The sequence below is a fragment of the Pseudophryne corroboree genome, chromosome 1, assembly GCF_028390025.1.
Source record: "Pseudophryne corroboree isolate aPseCor3 chromosome 1, aPseCor3.hap2, whole genome shotgun sequence".
NCBI lineage: Eukaryota > Metazoa > Chordata > Amphibia > Anura > Myobatrachidae > Pseudophryne > Pseudophryne corroboree.
This window is the reverse complement of record NC_086444.1, coordinates 71,287,108-71,306,410: the sequence shown is the minus strand read 5'-3', so window position 1 is coordinate 71,306,410 and position 19,303 is coordinate 71,287,108. Positions and strand designations below refer to the sequence as shown.

At 48.4% G+C, this 19,303-nt stretch overlaps 1 protein-coding gene and 1 long non-coding RNA gene across 2 annotated transcripts in view; one reads left to right on the top strand and one right to left on the bottom strand.

Annotated features, from left to right (window-relative positions):
• The window catches only part of ADAMTS12 (ADAM metallopeptidase with thrombospondin type 1 motif 12), a 1,230,701-nt gene that overhangs the window by 1,108,871 nt on the left and 102,527 nt on the right, over window positions 1-19,303 (top strand). The window lies entirely within an intron of this gene.
• LOC135055953 (uncharacterized) overlaps window positions 1-19,303 on the bottom strand; it is a 78,523-nt gene that overhangs the window by 57,318 nt on the left and 1,902 nt on the right. Inside the window, exon 2 of the long non-coding RNA XR_010243858.1 lies at window positions 3,719-3,835. This is a non-coding gene — a long non-coding RNA (uncharacterized LOC135055953). The remainder of the gene's footprint in view (window positions 1-3,718; window positions 3,836-19,303) is intronic.

Sequence of the window (19,303 nt, the reverse complement as noted above, 5' to 3'; positions counted from 1 at the left end):
AAGACGTCTCGAATTTCCAATGTACACCTGGGATACTACGTGTAGGATCCAGGAGTCCACTTGCGAGTGAGCCCACTGCGTGCTGAAACTCTTGAGATGACCCCCCACCGCACCTGAGTCCGCTTGTATGGCCCCAGCGTCATGCTGCGGACTTGGCAGAAGCTGTGGAGGACTTCTGTTCCTGGGAATGGGCTGCCTGCTGCAGTCTTCTTCCCTTTCCTCTAACCCTGGGCAGATATGACTGGCCTTTTGCCCGCCTGCCTTTATGGGTACGAAAGGACTGAGACTGAAAAGACTGTGTCCTTTTCTGCTGAGATGTGACTTGGGGTAACAAAAGTGGATTTTCCAGCTGTTGCCATGGCCACCAGGTCCGATGGACCGCCCCTTTATATGGCAATACTTCCATGTGCCGTCTGGAATCTGCATCACCTGACCACTGTCATGTCTATAAACATCGTCTGGCAGATATGGACATCACATCTACTCTTGATGCCAGAATGCGCATCTCGCATATATAGAAATGCATCCTTAAAATGCTCTATAGTCAATAAAATATTGTTCCTGTCAAGGGTATCAATATTTTCAGTCAGGAAATCCGACCAAGCCCCCCCAGCGCTGCACATTCAGGCTGAGGCGATTGCTGGTCGTAGTATAACACCAGTATGTGTGTATATACTTTTTAGGATATTTTTCAGCTTCCTATCAGCTGGCTCTTTGAGGGCGGCCGTATCTGGAGACGGTAACACCACTTGTTCTTATAAGCGTGTGAGCGCCTTATCCACTCTAAGGTGTGTTTCCCAACTCGCCCTCACTTCTGGCGGGAAAGGGTATACCTCCAATAATTTTCTATCGGAGGAAACCCACGTATCATCACACACTTTAATTTATCTGATTCAGGAAAAACTACAAGTAGATTATTCCCACCCTACATAATACCCTTATTTGTGGTACTTGTAGTATCAGAAATATGTAACACCTCCTTCATTGCCCTTAACATGTAACGTGTGGCCCTAAAGGAAAATACGTTTGTTTCTTCACCGTCGACACTGAAGTCAGTGTCCGTGTCTGTGTCGACCAACTGAGGTAAATGGGCGTTTTTACAAGCCCCTGACGGTGTCTGAGACGCCTGGACAGGTACTAATTTGTTTGCCGGCCGTCTCATGTCGTCAACCGACCTTGCATCGTGTTGACATTATCACGTAATTCCTAAATAAGCCATCCATTCCGGTGTCGACTCCCTAGAGAGTGACATCACCAATACAGGCAATTTGCTCCGCCTCCTCACCAACATCGTCCTCCTACATGTCGACACACACGTACCGACACACAGCACACACACAGCGAATGCTCTGATAGAGGACAGGACCCCACTAGCCCTTTGGGGAGACAGAGGGAGAGTTTGCCAGCACACACCAAAAACGCTATAATTATACAGGGACAACCCCTTATACAAGTGTTTTCCCTTATAGCATTTTCACATATGTAATCATATCGCCAAATAAGTGCCCCCCCTCTCTGATTTAACCCTGTTTCTGTAGTGCAGTGCAGGGGAGAGCCTGGGAGCCTTCCTCCCAGCAGAGCTGAGCAGGAAAATGGCGCAGTGTGCTGAGGAGAATAGGCCCCGCCCCCTAAAACGGCGGGCTCTTCTCCCGGAGTTTGTGAGATCTGGCAGGGGTTAAATACATCCATATAGCCTCAAGGGCTATATGTGATGTATTTTAGCCATAAAAAAGGTATAATACATTGCTGCCCAGGGCGCCCCCCCCAGCGCCCTGCACCCTCAGTGACCGCTGGTATGAAGTGTGCTGACAACAATGGCGCACAGCTGCAGTGCTGTGCGCTACCTTATGAAGACTGAAAGTCTTCTGCCGCCTGTTTCTGGACCTCTTCAACTTCGGCATCTGCAAGGGGGGTCGGCGGCACGGCTCCGGGACGAACCCCAGGGTGAGACCTGTGTTCCGACTCCCTCTGGAGCTAATGGTGTCCAGTAGCCTAAGAAGCAAATCCATCCTGCACGCAGGTGAGTTTACTTCTCTCCCCTAAGTCCCTCGTAGCAGTGAGCCTGTTGCCAGCAGGACTCACTGAAAATAAAAAACCTAACTTAAACTTTTATTCTAAGCAGCTCAGGAGAGCCACCTAGATTGCACCCTTCTCGGCCGGGCACAAAGATCTAACTGAGGCTTGGAGGAGGGTCATAGGGGGAGGAGCCAGTGCACACCACCTGATCCTAAAGCTTTTATTATTGTGCCCTGTCTCCTGCGGAGCCGCTAAACCCCATGGTCCTGACTGAGTCCCCAGCATCCACTTAGGACGTTAGAGAAAAATGGCTAATCTGCGCATGCGTATGCTCCGCAATGCGCACGCGCGTCATATGGGTACAAAGTCCTTTGTGGTTTTGCACTGGTTCTAGCGATGATTCCAATCGCACAGCTGAACGCAAGGAGATTGACAGGAAGTGGGAGTTTCTGAGTGGCAACTGACCGTTTTCTGGGAGTATTTGTTAAAATGCAGGCGTGGCTGGGTGGGTATCTGACATCATTACGGTGTCACTCATCGCAGCAATCATCGCACAGGATAAGTAACTACAGGGCTGGTCTTGTTTTGCACAAAATGTGTTTGCAGCCGCTCTGCTGCACAGGCGTTTCCACTCCTGCACAGCGAAAATACACTCCCCTGTGGGCGGCGACTATGCGTTTGCACGGTTGCTAAAAACTGCTAGCGAGCGATCAACTCGGAATGACCCCCATAGAGAGGAGCAATAGACAGTGTCAGGGAGAGAGAGAGAGAGGGAGACAGTGTCAGAGAAAGAAACACAGTGTCGGAGAGAGAGTGTCTGTCAGGGAGAGAGAGAGACAGTGTCAGATAAAGAAACAGACAGTGTCAGGGAGAGGGAGAGAGAGAGACAGTGTCAGGAAGAGAGTGAGGGAGAGAGAGAGAGTGTCATCAGGGAGAGACACTACTGTATCAGGGAGAGAGAAAGAGAGAGGAGCAATAGAGAGTGTCAGGGAGAGAAAGAGGAAAGGGGGGGGGGGAGCGAGCACTACCTGACTCCAGTAGAGGTCTCTGATGGGGGTGGGCACATCCAAGACATTAGGCCCCGCCCCTAAATACACACGAATAACAGTACTCAGAGCTGGCTGGGTAGCCCCCTTCCCTCTTGCTGCATCCTCCATGCAGCTGCACTGCCTGTGGGGAACAGGGCTTTATGATGCAGCGGTGGGTGAATGGGAGCTACGGATCTTGGGTGCAGGGGATGCAGCGGGCCCTTGAAGCATCTAGGGCCCCATTGCAGCTGCACCCTCGGTAGTTACGCCACTGCCTAGAATAATATCAGAAAATGTAAATCTAATTTTAAATCTTTTATATCTCTCATGCACAGAGATCCAATTTTTTAATCCTTGCATTTGACACAATATTACGCCAGGAACCTCATGCCTTGCACACTGAATAGTCTCCAATCATGCAGAACAAAGCCGTCCTCTTATTGCACAGCTGTCAGAGGTGTAAACCTGACAAGATATATAAACAGTTTCTGCATTGTTGCACCGCACCTCTCACTCATAGATTCCCTGTTATGTTTTAACAGGTGTTGCTAAGATATATGGAAACATTTCCTGAATATCATAGTTTTCTAAGTTCCAGATACAAATAAAAGGTGTCCTGGCATCTGCTGTGAATATTAACCTTGTTTCCATAGATCCGGAATAAAGGAACTAACCTGTGGTTCCTGCCTGATTTATCTGTAAGGAGTATGTCTTTGTTTTCTCTGTTTCACGTGTGTGTTAATTATTAGTATCGGATTCCACTAAGACGGGCGGGTGATGTACACGGCATGCTGAGGGAAAGATGAAATGTCAGGATATACAAAGAACAGCCGTATCAGCTTTATATACATTCTGCTAACGCCACTTCAGAATGTCTCGCTGTGAATAGCATCTATAATGGATCAGGAACAATATGGATTTAGGAGAGGGGAAGAAAATCTAAAATTAAAATTTTTTTAAATCCTCTTTTTCTATAATGAGTGACCAACAAATAAAACACATTTCAGCGGTTGTGGTACAAAATGGTGACATGCAGAATGTCAGCACAACCACACACACGAGAATGGCATCATGGTTGGAATGTCAATAAGCTGACTGGCGACATGGATGTTATGTCAACATATGAAACATAAACATACACAGTTTCGACAGGGTCATGTAGTTGATATTGTGCACGCTGACAGCATGTCGACATTTTTCTACTGTTGTAGCCCTAACCCTATACCTTACCCTAACCACAGCATCAGAGCCGGTACTAGTGGCGGTGCTTTGCACCAAGGCCCGCCGCAGTGGAGGGGCCCGCCGCATTGAAGGGGCCCGCCACAGTGAAGGGGCCTGCAGCCGGCGGCACTACAATGAGTCACACTGACTCATTGTATACTGCCTGCCCCTGAGCAGCGACCGCCAGTCCCAGCCAGTGACATACTATAAAAATCATAAACTAAGCCGCTGTCTGCTATCCGTGCCAGCCGAAGGGGCCATTCTCCTCTCTCCTTCTCGGGTCCATTTCTTTTGTTCTTTCAGACCCTGCCCTGTCTCTTCCTCTCTGACGCCAAACATCTCAGGGAGGTGAAGGAGGAGCACCCTGCCCTTAACCCTTTCCATGCGCTGCAGTTACTCTGGCATCTCATACTCAGTCTCCATAAGTAAAGAGACAGAAAGCAGCTCAGCCAGCTCTGGAATATATATACTACGTAATAATGGGGTAAAAAAAATAAGATTTTACTTACCGATAAATCTATTTCTCGTAGTCCGTAGTGGATGCTGGGGACTCCGTCAGGACCATGGGGAATAGCGGCTCCGCAGGAGACAGGGCACAAAAGTAAAAGCTTTAGGATCAGGTGGTGTGCACTGGCTCCTCCCCCTATGACCCTCCTCCAAGCCTCAGTTAGGTTACTGTGCCCGGACGAGCGTACACAATAAGGAAGGATTTTGAATCCCGGGTAAGACTCATACCAGCCACACCAATCACACTGTACAACCTGTGATCTGAACCCAGTTAACAGCATGATAACAGCGGAGCCTCTGAAAAGATGGCTCACAACAATAATAACCCGATTTTTGTACCAATAACTAACTATGTACAAGTATTGCAGACAATCCGCACTTGGGATGGGCGCCCAGCATCCACTACGGACTACGAGAAATAGATTTATCGGTAAGTAAAATCTTATTTTCTCTAACGTCCTAGTGGATGCTGGGGACTCCGTCAGGACCATGGGGATTATACCAAAGCTCCCAAACGGGCGGGAGAGTGCGGATGACTCTGCAGCACCGAATGAGAGAACTCCAGGTCCTCTTTAGCCAGGGTATCAAATTTGTAGAATTTTACAAACGTGTTCTCCCCCCGACCACGTAGCTGCTCGGCAGAGTTGTAATGCCGAGACCCCTCGGGCAGCCGCCCAGGATGAGCCCACCTTCCTTGTGGAATGGGCATTTTCATATTTTGGCTGTGGCAGGCCTGCCACAGAATGTGCAAGCTGAATTGTACTACACATCCAACTAGCAATCGTCTGCTTAGAAGCAAGAGCACCCAGTTTGTTGGGTGCATACAGGATAACAGCAAGTCAGTTTTCCTGACTCCAGCCGTCCTGGAAACCGATATTTTCAGGGCCCTGACAACATCTAGCAACTTGGAGTCCTCCAAGTCCCTAGTAGCCGCAGGTACCACAATAAGCTGGTTCAGGTGAAACGCTGACACCACCTTAGGGAGAAACTGGGGACGAGTCCGCAGCTCTGCCCCGTCCGAATGGACAATCAGATATGGGCTTTTGTGAGACAAAGCCGCCAATTCTGACACTTGCCTGGCCGAGGCCAGGGCCAACATCATGGTCACTTTCCATGTGAGATATTTCAAATCCACAGATTTGAGCGGTTTAAACCAATGTGATTTGAGGAATCCCAGAACTACGTTGAGATCCCACAGTGCCACTGGAGGCACAAAAGGGGGTTGTATATGCAGTACTCCCTTGACAAACTTCTGGACTTCAGGAACTGAAGCCAATTCTTTCTGGAAGAAAATTGACAGGGCCGAAATTTGAACCTTAATCTACCCCAATCTGAGGCCCATAGACACTCCTGTTTGCAGGAAATGCAGGAATCGACCGAGTTGAAATTTCTTCGTGGAGCCTTCCTGGCCTCACACCACGCAACATATTTTCGCCACATGTGGTGATAATGTTGTGCGGTCACGTCCTTCCTGGCTTTGACCAGGTTAGGAATGACCTCTTCCGGAATGCCTTTTTCCCTTAGGATCCGGCGTTCAACCGCCATGCCGTCAAACGCAGCCGCGGTAAGTCTTGGAACAGACATGGTACGTGCTGAAGCAAGTCCCTTCTTAGCGGCAGAGGTCATGAGTCCTCTGTGAGTATCTCTTGAAGTTCCGGGTACCAAGTCCTTCTTGGCCAATCCGGAGCCACGAGTATAGTTCTTACTCCTCTACGTCTTATAATTCTCAATACCTTGGGTATGAGAAGCAGAGGAGGGAACACATACACCGACTGGTACGCCCACGGTGTTACCAGAACGTCCACAGCTATTGCCTGAAAGTCTCTTGACCTGGCGCAATACCTGTCCAGTTTTTTGTTCAGGCGGGACGCCATCATGTACACCTTTGGTCTTTCCCAACGGTTCACAATCATGTGGAAAACTTCCCGATCAAGTCCCCACTCTCCCGGGTGGAGGTCGTGCCTGCTGAGGAAGTCTGCTTCCCAGTTGTCCACTCCCGGAATGAACACTGCTGACAGTGCTATCACATGATTTTCCGCCCAGCGAAGAATCCTTGCAGTTTTTGCCATTGCCCTCCTGCTTCTTGTGCCGCCCTGTCTGTTTACGTGGGCGACTGCCGTGATGTTGTCCCACTGGATCAATACCGGCTGACCTTGAAGCAGAGGTCTTGCTAAGCTTAGAGCATTATAAATTGCCCTTAGCTCCAGTATATTTATGTGGAGAAAAGTCTCCAGACTTAATCACACTCCCTGGAAATTTTTTTCCCTGTGTGACTGCTCCCCAGCCTCGCAGGCTGGCATCCGTGGTCACCAGCATCCAATCCTGAATGCCGAATCTGCGGCCCTCTAGAAGATGAGCACTCTGTAACCACCACAGGAGAGACACCCTTGTCCTTGGAGATAGGGTTATCCGCTGATGCATCTGAAGATGCGATCCGGACCATTTGTCCAGCAGATCCCACTGAAAAGTTCTTGCGTGGAATCTGCCGAATGGAATCGCTTCGTAATAAGCCACCATTTTTCCCAGGACTCTTGTGCAATGATGCACTGACACTTTTCCTGGTTTTAGGAGGTTCCTGACTAGCTCGGATAACTCCCTGGCTTTCTCCTCCGGGAGAAACACCTTTTTCTGGACTGTGTCCAGTCCCTAGGAACAGTAGATGTGTCGTCGGAAACAACTGCGGTTTTGGAATATTTAGAATCCACCCGTGTTGTCGTAGAACTACTTGAGATAGTGCTGCTCCGACCTCCAACTGTTCTCTGGACCTTGCTCTTATCAGGAGGTCGTCCATTTTCTTCGAAGAAGAATCATCATTTCGGGCATTACCTTGGTAAAGACCCGGAGTGCCGTGGACAATCCAAACGGCAGCGTCTGAAACTGATAGTGACAGTTCTGTACCACGAACCTGAGATACCCTTGGTGAGAAGGGCAAATTGGGACATGGAGGTAAGCATCCCTGATGTCCCGGGACACCATATAGTCCCCTTCTTCCTGGTTCGCTATCACTGCTCTGAGTGACTCCATCTTGATTTGAACCTTTGTAAGTGTTCAAATATTTCAGATTTAGAATAGGTCTCACCGAGCCTTCTGGTTTCAGTACCACAATATAGTGTGGAATAATACCCCTTTCCTTGTTGTAGGAGGGGTACTTTGATTATCACCTGCTGGGAATACAGCTTGTGAATTGTTTCCAATACTGCCTCCCTGTCGGAGGGAGACGTTGGTAAAGCAGACTTCAGGAACCTGCGAGGGGAAACGTCTCGACTTTCCAATCTGTACCCCTGGGATACTACTTGTAGGATCCAGGGGTCCTGTACGGCCCCAGCGTCATGCTGAGAACTTGGCAGAAGCGGTGGAAGGCTTCTGTTCCCGGGAATGGGCTGCCTGCTGCAGTCTTCTTCCCTTTCCTCTATCCCTGGGCAGATATGCTTATGGGGACGAAAGGACTGAGGCTGAAAAGACGGTGTCTTTTTCTGCATAGATGTGACTTAGGGTAAAAACGGTGGATTTCCCAGCAGTTGCCGTGGCCACCAGGTCCGATGGACCGACCCCCAAATAACTCCTCCCCTTTATACGGCAATACATCTTTGTGCCGTTTGGAATCTGCATCACCTGACCACTGTCGTGTCCATAAACATCTTTTGGCAGATATGGACATCGCACTTACTCTTGATGCCAGAGTGCAAATATCCCTCTGTGCATCTCGCATATATAGAAATGCATTCTTTAAATGCTCTATAGTAAATAAAATACTGTCCCTGTCAAGGGTATCAATATTTTCAGTCAGGGAATCCGACCAAGCCACCCCCGCGCTGCACATCCAGGCTGAGGCGATCGCTGGTCGCAGTATAACACCAGTATGTGTGTATATACTTTTTAGGATATTTTCCAGCCTCCTATCAGCTGGCTCCTTGAGGGCGGCCGTATCTGGAGACGGTACCGCCACTTGTTTTGATAAGCGTGTGAGCGCCTTATCCACCCTAAGGGGTGTTTCCCAACGCGCCCTAACTTCTGGCGGGAAAGGGTATACCGCCAATAATTTTGTATCGGGGGAACCCCTCGCCTCATCACACACTTCATTTAATTTATCTGATTCAGGAAAAACTATAGGTAGTTTTTCCACACCCCACATAATACCCTTTTTTGTGGTACTTGTAGTATCAGAAATATGTAACACCTCCTTCATTGCCCTTAACAAGTAACGTGTGGCCCTAAAGGAAAATACGTTTGTTTCTTCACCGTCGACACTTGAGTCAGTGTCCGTGTCTGTGTCTGTGTCGACCGACTGAGGTAAAATGGGCATTATAACGTCCCTGACGGTGTTTTAGACGCCTGGACAGATACTAATATGTTTGCCGGCCGTCTCATGTCGTCAACCGACTTGCAGCGTGTTGACATTATCACGTAATTCCTTAAATAAGCCATCTATTCCGGTGTCGACTCCCTAGAGAGTGACATCACCATTACAGGCAATTTGCTCCGCCTCCCAACATCGTCCTCATACATGTCGACACACACGTACCGACACACAGCACACACACAGGGAATGCTCTGATAGAGGACAGGACCTACTAGCCCTTTGGGGAGACAGAGGGAGAGTTTGCCAGCACACACCAAAAACGCTATAATTATACAGGGACAACCTTTATATAAGTGCTTTTCCCTTATAGCATTTTAATATATGTAGTCATATCGCCAAATCAGTGCCCCCCCTCTCTGTTTTAACCCTGTTTCTGTAGTGCAGTGCAGGGGAGAGCCTGGGAGCCTTCCCACCAGCATTTCTGTGAGGGAAAATGGCGCTGTGTGCTGAGGAGAATAGGCCCCGCCCCCTTTTCGGCGGGCTTCTTCTCCCGTTTTTCTGAGACCTGGCAGGGGTTAAATACATCCATATAGCCCCCAGGGGCTATATGTGATGTATTTTTAGCCAGAATAAGGTACTATCATTGCTGCCCAGGGCGCCCCCCCCAGCACCCTGCACCCTCAGTGACCGCTGTTATGAAGTGTGCTGACAACAATGGCGCACAGCTGCAGTGCTGTGCGCTACCTTATGAAGACTGAAAAGTCTTCTGCCGCCGGTTTCTGGACCTCTTCACTTTTCGGCATCTGCAAGGGGGTCGGCGGCGCGGCTCCGGGACGAACCCCAGGGTGAGACCTGTGTTCCGACTCCCTCTGGAGCTAATGGTGTCCAGTAGCCTAAGAAGCCAATCCATCCTGCACGCAGGTGAGTTCACTTCTCTCCCCTAAGTCCCTCGATGCAGTGAGCCTCTTGCCAGCAGGACTCACTGAAAATAAAAAACCTAACAAAACTTTTACTCAAAGCAGCTCTTTAGGAGAGCCACCTAGATTGCACCCTTCTCGGCCAGGCACAAAAATCTAACTGAGGCTTGGAGGAGGGTCATAGGGGGAGGAGCCAGTGCACACCACCTGATCCTAAAGCTTTTACTTTTGTGCCCTGTCTCCTGCGGAGCCGCTATTCCCCATGGTCCTGATGGAGTCCCCAGCATCCACTAGGACGTTAGAGAAATAACAATAATAAAGGTATATACGTATAATATATATGCAAAATGTAATACATATGTAGCATGTATACCATTATTATGTTGTATTACGTATTCCATTTTTATTTTATGTCGTTATGTGTATGTGTATTATGTATAGAAAGTACAAACGCAGATTAACCTCGCACTAGCTGGCCTCCCTATCCACCTGTTTCTGTAGCTAGCAAGTTATTGTTTATGTAATGTGAACAAACTGAGGGCCTAAAACCATGTGCACTGCAGGTGGGGCAGATATAACATTTGCAGAGAGAGTTAGATTTGGGTGGATTATTTTGTTTCTGCGCAGGGTAAATACTGGCTGCTTTATTTTTACACTGCAATTTAGATTTCAGTTTGATCACACCCAACCCAAATCTAACTCTCTCTGCATGTTATATCTGCCCCCCCCCCCCCACCCTGCAGTGCACATGGTTTTGCCCATTAGCTAACAAATTTGCTGCTGTGATCAGGTCTGAATTAGGGGGGTAATTCCAAGTTGATCGCAGCAGGAAATTTTTTAGCAGTTGGGCAAAACCATGTGCACTGCAGGGAAGGCAGATATAACATTTGCAGAGAGAGTTAGATATGGGTGGGTTATTTTGTTTCTGTGCAGGGTAAATACTGGCTGCTTTATTTTTACACTGCAATTTAGATTGCAGATTTAACTCACCACACCCAAATCTAACTCTCTCTGCACATGTTATATCTGCCTCCCCTGCAGTGCACATGGTTTTGCCCAACTGCTAAAAAATTTCCTGCTGCGATCAACTTGGAATTACCCCCTAGGCCTTGAGTTTCCTCCACTTTTGTGTATTCTCACTTCTGCTACTGAATGAGTAGTGTTATGGAATTGTATACTCGGGGAAAGATGAAGGAATGCAGTGCATATGGGTAGAACAGGTAGAGGGGCACTGCTGTGGCATAATGTGAAAAAGTAGCACTACTGTGTGGTATAACGTTAATGAGGGTCACTACTGTGTGGCATAACATGAATGGTGGGCACCGCTGTGTGCATAACATAAATGAGGGACACTACTATGTTGCGTAATGTGAATTGTAGTCACTTGTGTATGGCGTAATGTGAATTGTGGTCACTACTGTGTGGCGTAACGTGATTTGTAGTCACTTGTGTGTGGCATAATGTGAATTGTGGGCACTATTGTGTGGCATGCGATTTTGGGCACTTTGCATGGCATAATGTGAATTTTGGGCATTATATTACAATACATATAATGCAACACTGATTATATTACTGATGTATATATAACTGTATACATCAGCTTCAGTGATATGTCCAAAATGTTGCCCTTCACAATTCAAATATGCCCCCCTCAGTGGTCAGCACCCTGCCCAACAAAACTTGTGTTAGGTAGGCCCAATGCATATTGTTGCACCTCTCACTACTTCACCACTGTGCAGTATACTCCTAACCCTAACTACAGCCTAACCCTAACTGTAGCATAACCCTAACCCTAACTGCAGCCTAACCCTAACTATAACTACAGCCTAACCCTAACTGTAGCATAACCCTAACTATAATTGCAGCTCAACCCTAACTATAGCATAACCCTAACTATAACTACAGCCTAACTATAGCATAACCCTAACTATAACTACAGCCTAACTATAGCATAACCCTAACTATAACTACAGCCTAACCCTAACTATAGCATAACCCTAACTATAGCATAACCCTAACTACAGCCTAACCCTAACTATAGCATAACCCTAACTATAACTACAGCCTTACCCTAACTATAGCATAACTATAACTACAACCTAACCCTATCTATAGCATAACTATAACTACAACCTAACCCTATCTATAGCATAACCCTAACTACAACCTAACCCTAACTATAGCATAACCCTAACTGTAACGGCAGCCTAATCCTAAATGCAGCCTAACCCTAATTGTAGTATAACCCTAACCAAAACTGTAGCTTAACCTAAACTGCAGACTAACCCTAACTGTATCTTAACCCTAACTGCTGTGTAATTCTAATTGCAGTCTACTTTAAGCCTAACCTTAAATGCAGCCTAACCCTAACCCTGACTGCAGTGTAATCCTAATTGCCACCTAACTGCTGCCTAACCCTAACCCTAAATCTATGATGTTGAAAATAATAACTACATTCCTCTTTTAGCAGTGTATTAATAATTAAAAAATATAGTGGTAGTTGTTTTATGCAGAATGGAGTATACATTGGTCCTGTAATGATTTGAATGTGCACCATTGGTAGAGTATTTTGTGTGTAATCCTACAGTGCATGTTCTGATAATGGACGTGCAAAAGTGATGGCGATGCAAAGTCACACACATTGGCCCTCATTCCGAGTTGATCGGTCGCAAGGCGAATTTAGCAGAGTTACACACGCTAAGCCTACGCCTACTGGGAGTGTATCTTAGCTTCTTAAAATTGCGACCGATGTATTCGCAATATTGCGATTACAAACTACTTAGCAGTTTCAGAGTAGCTTCAGACTTACTCTGCCTGTGCGATCAGTTCAGTGCTTGTCGTTCCTGGTTTGACGTCACAAACACACCCAGCGTTCGCCCAGACACTCCTCCGTTTCTCCAGCCACTCCTGCGTTTTTTCCGGAAACGGTAGCGTTTTCATCCACACGCCCATAAAACGCCGTGTTTCCGCCCAGTAACACCCATTTCCTGTCAATCACATTACGATCGCCGGAGCGAAGAAAAAGCCGTGAGTAAAAATACTATCTTCATTGTTAAATTACTTGGCGCAGTCGCAGTGCGAATATTGCGCATGCGTACTAAGCGGATTTTCATTGCGATGCGATGAAAAATACCGACCGATCAACTCGGAATGAGGGCCATTGTGATCACACTTACAGCTGAAGAGGCCTAACTGCGCTGTGGCTGAGAGTTCTCACCTAGGCAAAGTTCTCTGAGGGTGCGATACGTCTTTGCAACGATTAGTTATATAACAACATGTTTTTCATATGATCTGATGGGGCCACAAGATTAGTTTCTTTACAGAAACTCTGAGGTATATGTGATAAGTTGAAAGCAATTAATTAACCAGGAAGCTAGTTATTCTCTCAGAAGAAATTAATTTGATCACTTCAAAGCTATTTAGGAAGACACAATTAATTAGTTAAAAGGGAATACAATGAATCATCCACAAATCAATTAATTTTGTCTTCTGAAAGTTCTTGGCAATGACGGCTTTGAAAGTTGATTTCCACAAATTGTTTGTAACATTTGCTGTCATATATAGTTGAAATTAAATCACTAAACAATTAAAAGTAAGCTAGGCCTTGAAAAAAAAGTTTAACATGTTGTTATACCTCAATAAAAGGCAAATTCCAAAAGTTTCTTATTGAGAAATTCAGAAAAAAATATATGAAATTAAGTAAATTGTGTTTATGGGTCTGACTCAGCATGGATCATAAAAGCTAAATCTTTCTCTTCTGGGCAAAACCATGTGGACTGCTGGTGGAGCAGATATAACATGTACAGAGAGAGTTAAGGTGGGTACACACTGGAAGATATATCTGCCGATCAATTGATCGGCAGATATATCTATGGACAGATCGGGCAGTGTGTGGAGCAGTGTGTGGAGCCCGTCCAGTTCAGCTGTCAATCACAGCCGGCCGCCACAGCATGTGTACGGGTGGTCGGCCGACCGCCGTACACACACAGCGATGCGCCAATATATCGGTAGATATATTGGCCGTCGGCTGTGCAGCGGGGCCGACGCGATACGTTTGTGAACGACGGAGTTCATAGACGTATCGGCCGTGCATACTGGGCGACGGACCCGCGATATATCGGCCGTTCAAGAGAATGGCCGATATATCGGCCAGTGTGTACGGGCCTTTAGATTTGGGTGGGTTATTTTGTTTCTGTGCAGGGTAAATACTGGTTGCTTTATATTTACACTGCAATTTAGATTTCAGTTTGAACACACCCCACCCAAATCTAACTCTCTCTGCACATGTTATAGCTGCCCCCCCCCCTGCAATGCACATGGTTTTGCCCATTAGAGAAAATGTTGCTTTGCGATCCATACTGAATCAGGCCCTATATGTCATCCTTAGGTTCAGTTATGTGGTGAGGGACTGGTTTTTACATCTTGCCCACATTTTTTATGTATGGCAGCCACAAACACGTGTTAACTGACCATAAATAATTTAAATTGGTCTTGGACCACCAACCCAGAGCATCCCTGCAAGTACCCCGAGGCAGGGGCGTATCTGTGCATTGGCCAGGATGGCACTCGCCAGGGGCGCTTGCTGAGGAGAGGGCTGGGGATGCCTAGCCTGCTAGCAGGGCCTCACAGCGGCACCAGCGCAGCCTTTATGTCCACAGCACACGGTCCCGCCCCCTACCCTTCCTCACTGGCAGCTTCTCACAGGCTAGTGCGGGATGTGCTAACACTCAGGGCAGTGAGTGCCGCTGGACCCGCTGCTGCTCATCCACAGTGGCCATGTGGCTGTGAGCCTGTGCTGCCCGCAAACTCAGCCACCCCCAGGGATTCGGGAACTACACATAGGGGGCTGTCCGACATTGCTTCACAGCTCTCTCTAGGGACTGCCTTCCTTCACCACACTCTCCTGGTTCCCTGCATTTTTTTATAGGACGAAAGAAAAAACGAGTTTTATGGTAAGAACTTACCCTTGTTAAAACTCTTTCTGCGAGGTACACTGGGCTCCACAAGTCTGGACAATGGGGTGTAGAGTAGGATCCAAGGCACCAACAGGCTCAAAGCTTTGACTGTTCCCAGAATGCATAGCGCCGCCTCCTCTATAACCCCGCCTCCCAGCACAGGAGCTCAGTTTAGTTAACCAGCCCAATGCAGTAGCAGGAAAAGAGACGACAACGGTTAGTAGCCACAACACCGCATTCTCACGACAGGAGACGTGTCAGCGGCTACTGCCATATCAACCCAAAGAAGCTAAGAGCGTCAGGGTGGGCGCCTTGCGGAGCCCAGTGTACCTCGCAGAAAGAGTTTTAACAAATGTAAGTTCTTATCATAAAACTCGTTTTCTGCTGCGGGGTACACTGGGCTCCACAAGTCTGGACAATGGGGATGTCCTAAAGCTGTTTCTTATAGGAGCGGATGCACTGTAGCGGGCACAAGAACCCGGCGTCCAAAGGAAGCATCCTGGGAAGCGGCAGTATCGAAGGCATAGAACCTTATGAATGTGTTCCCGGAGGACCACGTAGCCGCCTTGCACAATTGATCAAGGGTCGCACCACGTTGGGCCGCCCAAGAAGGTCCAACAGACCGAGTAGAATGGGCCGTAATATGAACAGGAGCTGACAGACCAGCCTTCACATAAGCATGCGCAATCACCATTCTCATCCACCTGGCCAGGGTCTGCTTGTGAGCAGGCCAGCCACGTTTGTGAAATCCAAACAAAACAAAGAGAGAATCAGACTTTCGTATAGAAGCAGGTCTCTTCACATAGATACGGAGAGCCCGTACCACATCCAAAGACCGCTCTTTGGGAGACAAATCAGGAGAGACAAAAGCTGGAACCACAATCTCCTGATTAAGGTGGAACGAAGAAAACACCTTAGGTAAATATCCGGGACGAGTCCTAAGAACCGCCCGGTCACGGTTTAAAATCAGATATGGGGAACTACAAGACAAGGCACCCAGATCCGACACTCTGTTAGCAGAGGCAATAGCCAGCAAGAACACCACCTTAAGGGAAAGCCACTTAAGGTCAGCTGAACCAAGAGGTTCAAATGGAGGCTCCTGCAACGCCTCCAAAACCACCGCCAAGTCCCAAGGAGCCACAGGCGGGACATAGTGAGGTTGGATACGCAACACACCCTGAGTGAAAGTATGAACATCAGGTAAAGTCGCAATTTTTCTCTGAAACCACACCAACAAGGCAGAAATATGGACCTTAAGGGAGGCCAGACGCAGGCATAAATCTAGGCCCTGCTGTAGAAAAGCCAAAAGTTTGGCCGTACTAAACTTGGAAGCGTCATAATGGTTAGATGCGCACCAAACAAAGTAGAAAAGCCAGACCCGATGGTAAATCCGAGCAGAGGTCGGTTTCCGGGCACGCAACATAGTTTTAATGACCTCTTCAGAAAAACCCTTAGCTCTTAAGACGGAAGCTTCAAGAGCCACGCCGTCAGAGACAGCCGGGCTAGGTCCTGGTAGACACACGGGCCCTGAACGAGGAGGTCTGGGCGTTGTGGAAGTAGAAGTGGACGCTCTGACAATAGGCCTTGCAGGTCTGAGAACCAGTGCCGTCTGGGCCACGCCGGAGCTATGAGAAGCAGATTTCCTTTTTCTTGCTTGAACTTCCGAATTACCCTGGGCAGGAGTGACACCGGAGGGAACACGTACGGCAGCCGAAACCTCCACGGCACTGCCAGCGCATCCACGAATGCTGCTTGAGGATCTCTTGTCCTTGCTCCGAAGACCGGAACCTTGTGATTGTGTCGAGACGCCATCAGATCCACATCTGGAAGACCCCACCTTTCCACGAGGAGTTGAAACACATCTCGATGGAGGCCCCACTCGCCGGCATGCACGTCCTGACGACTGAGAAAGTCCGCTTTCCAATTCAGGACTCCCGGAATGAATATTGCTGATATTGCCGGTAGATGGCGTTCTGCCCAACGTAGAATCCGTGAGGCTTCCTTCATTGCCAAACAGCTTCGAGTGCCACCTTGATGATTTATATAAGCCACTGTGGTGGCGTTGTCCGACTGTACTTGAACAGGACGGTTCTGAATCAAATGCTGGGCTAGGTTCAACGCATTGAAGACCGCCCGCAATTCCAGAATGTTGATCGAGAGGAGAGATTCCTCCTTGGTCCACCAACCCTGCAAGGAGTGCTGCTCCAGCACAGCGCCCCAACCTCTTAGACTGGCATCTGTCATCAACAGGACCCAGTTGGATATCCAGAAGGGACGGCCTCTGCACAATTGTCGTTCCTGGAGCCACCAGAGCAGCGACAGACGGATCTCCGGAGTCAAAGAGATCATTTGAGACCTGATCCGGTGAGGCAGGCCGTCCCACTTGGCTAGAATCAGCTTCTGGAGGGGGCGAGAATGGAATTGAGCATACTCCACCATATCGAATGCTGATACCATGAGGCCCAGCACCTGCATTGCCGAATGTATCGACACTTGCGGACGAGAAAGGAAGCAACGAATCCTGTCCTGAAGTTTCAGGACTTTCTCCTGGGACAAGAACAACCTCTGGTTGTGAGTGTCCAACAGCGCTCCCAGATGCACCATGCTCTGAGCAGGGACCAGGGAGGATTTCTTCCAGTTGATGAGCCACCCGTGGGCTTGTAGAAACCGGACAGTCATATCCAGATGACGCAGGAGAAGATCTGGGGATTTTGCCAGGATTAACAAGTCGTCCAGATACGGCAGTATCCTGACCCCTTGACGGCGGAGTACCACCGTCATCACCGCCATAACTTTGGTGAAGACTCGCGGAGCTGTTGTTAAACCAAAAGGTGATGCCTGAAACTGGTAATGGAAGTTGCCAATAGCGAACCTCAGGTATTGTTGATGTGACACTGCTATAGAAATATGCAGGTAAGCATCCTGTATGTCCAGGGAGACCATGTAGTCCCCAGGTTCCAAGGCCAGAACTATAGAGCGAAGGGTTTCCATACCGAACTTGGAAAACTTCACAAACTTGTTCAGTGCCTTGAGGTTGAGAATGGGCCGGGAGGTCCCATTCGGTTTCAGGACTAGAAACAGCGGAGAATAGTACCCCCGGCCCCTCTGAGCAAGAGGCACCTGTACTACGACTCCTGTATCCAGGAGGGTCTGTACCACCGAATGCAGAGTGTTTGCCTTTGTCTTGTCCGACGGGACGTCTGTCTGGCAAAATCGATTAGGGGGTCAGTTTTTGAAGGCTATGGAGTAACCTCGAGTGACGACTTCCCGTACCCAGGCATTTGAAGTGGTCTTCAACCATTCCTGGGTATACCCTAGAAGCCGGCCCCCCACCCTGGGATCCCCCAGGGGGAGGCCCGCCCCGTCATGCAGCAGGCTTATCGGTCTTGGCTGCTGGCTGACGAGCAGCCCAGGCTCTTTTGGGCTTCGGCTTACCAGGTTTGGAAGTGCGGGCCTGCTTATGGTAAGCCTGACCTTTTGCTTTACCTGAAGGACGAAAGGGGCGAAAGGACGTGCCTTTGGCCTTCGACACAGAAGGAGCTGTATTAGGCAGACAGGCAGTTTTGGCAGTAGCCAAGTCAGCCACTATCTTATTTAAGTCCTTCCCAAACAGAATATGCCCCTTGAAAGGGAGTACCTCCAGGGTTTTTCTAGAGTCCAGATCCACAGACCAGGATCTCAGCTACAATATCCTGCGAGCCAGGACTGATGTAGTAGAGGCCTTGGCTGCTAGGATACCGGCATCAGAAGCCGCCTCTTTAATATAGCGAGAAGCTTTGACAATATATGACAAGCATTGTCTAGCATGGTCAGAGGAGATTTCAGCTTCTAACTTCAAGGCCCATGCTTCAATAGCCTCTGCCGCCCATGTAGCTGCAACAGTGGGCCTTTGTGCAGCACCCGTGGGGGTGTAAATCGCTTTCAGACAACCCTCGACACGTTTATCCGTAGGCTCTTTTAGAGACGTGACGGTAGTGACAGGTAGAGCTGAGGAAACCACCATCCTAGCCACATGTGAGTCTACTGGAGGAGGCGTTTCCCAATTCTTAGACAGCTCTGGCGCGAGGGGATAGTGAGCCAGCATCTTCTTTTGAGGCACAAACTTCGTACCCGGGCTTTGCCAGGGTTCCTGACGTATATCCACTAGGTGGTCAGAGTGAGGTAAAACTTGTTTAATCACCTTCTGACGCTTGAACCTATATGGTTTCTTAGGAGGAACGGATGGCTCGGGATCATCCGTAATCTGCAGAATTAATTTAATAGCCTCCAAAAGATCAGGAACATCCACATGTGAACTACCCTCCCCATCAGCCGTATCTGAGTCAGAACCTGTGGGGTCAGTGCATGTGCTGTCTTCAT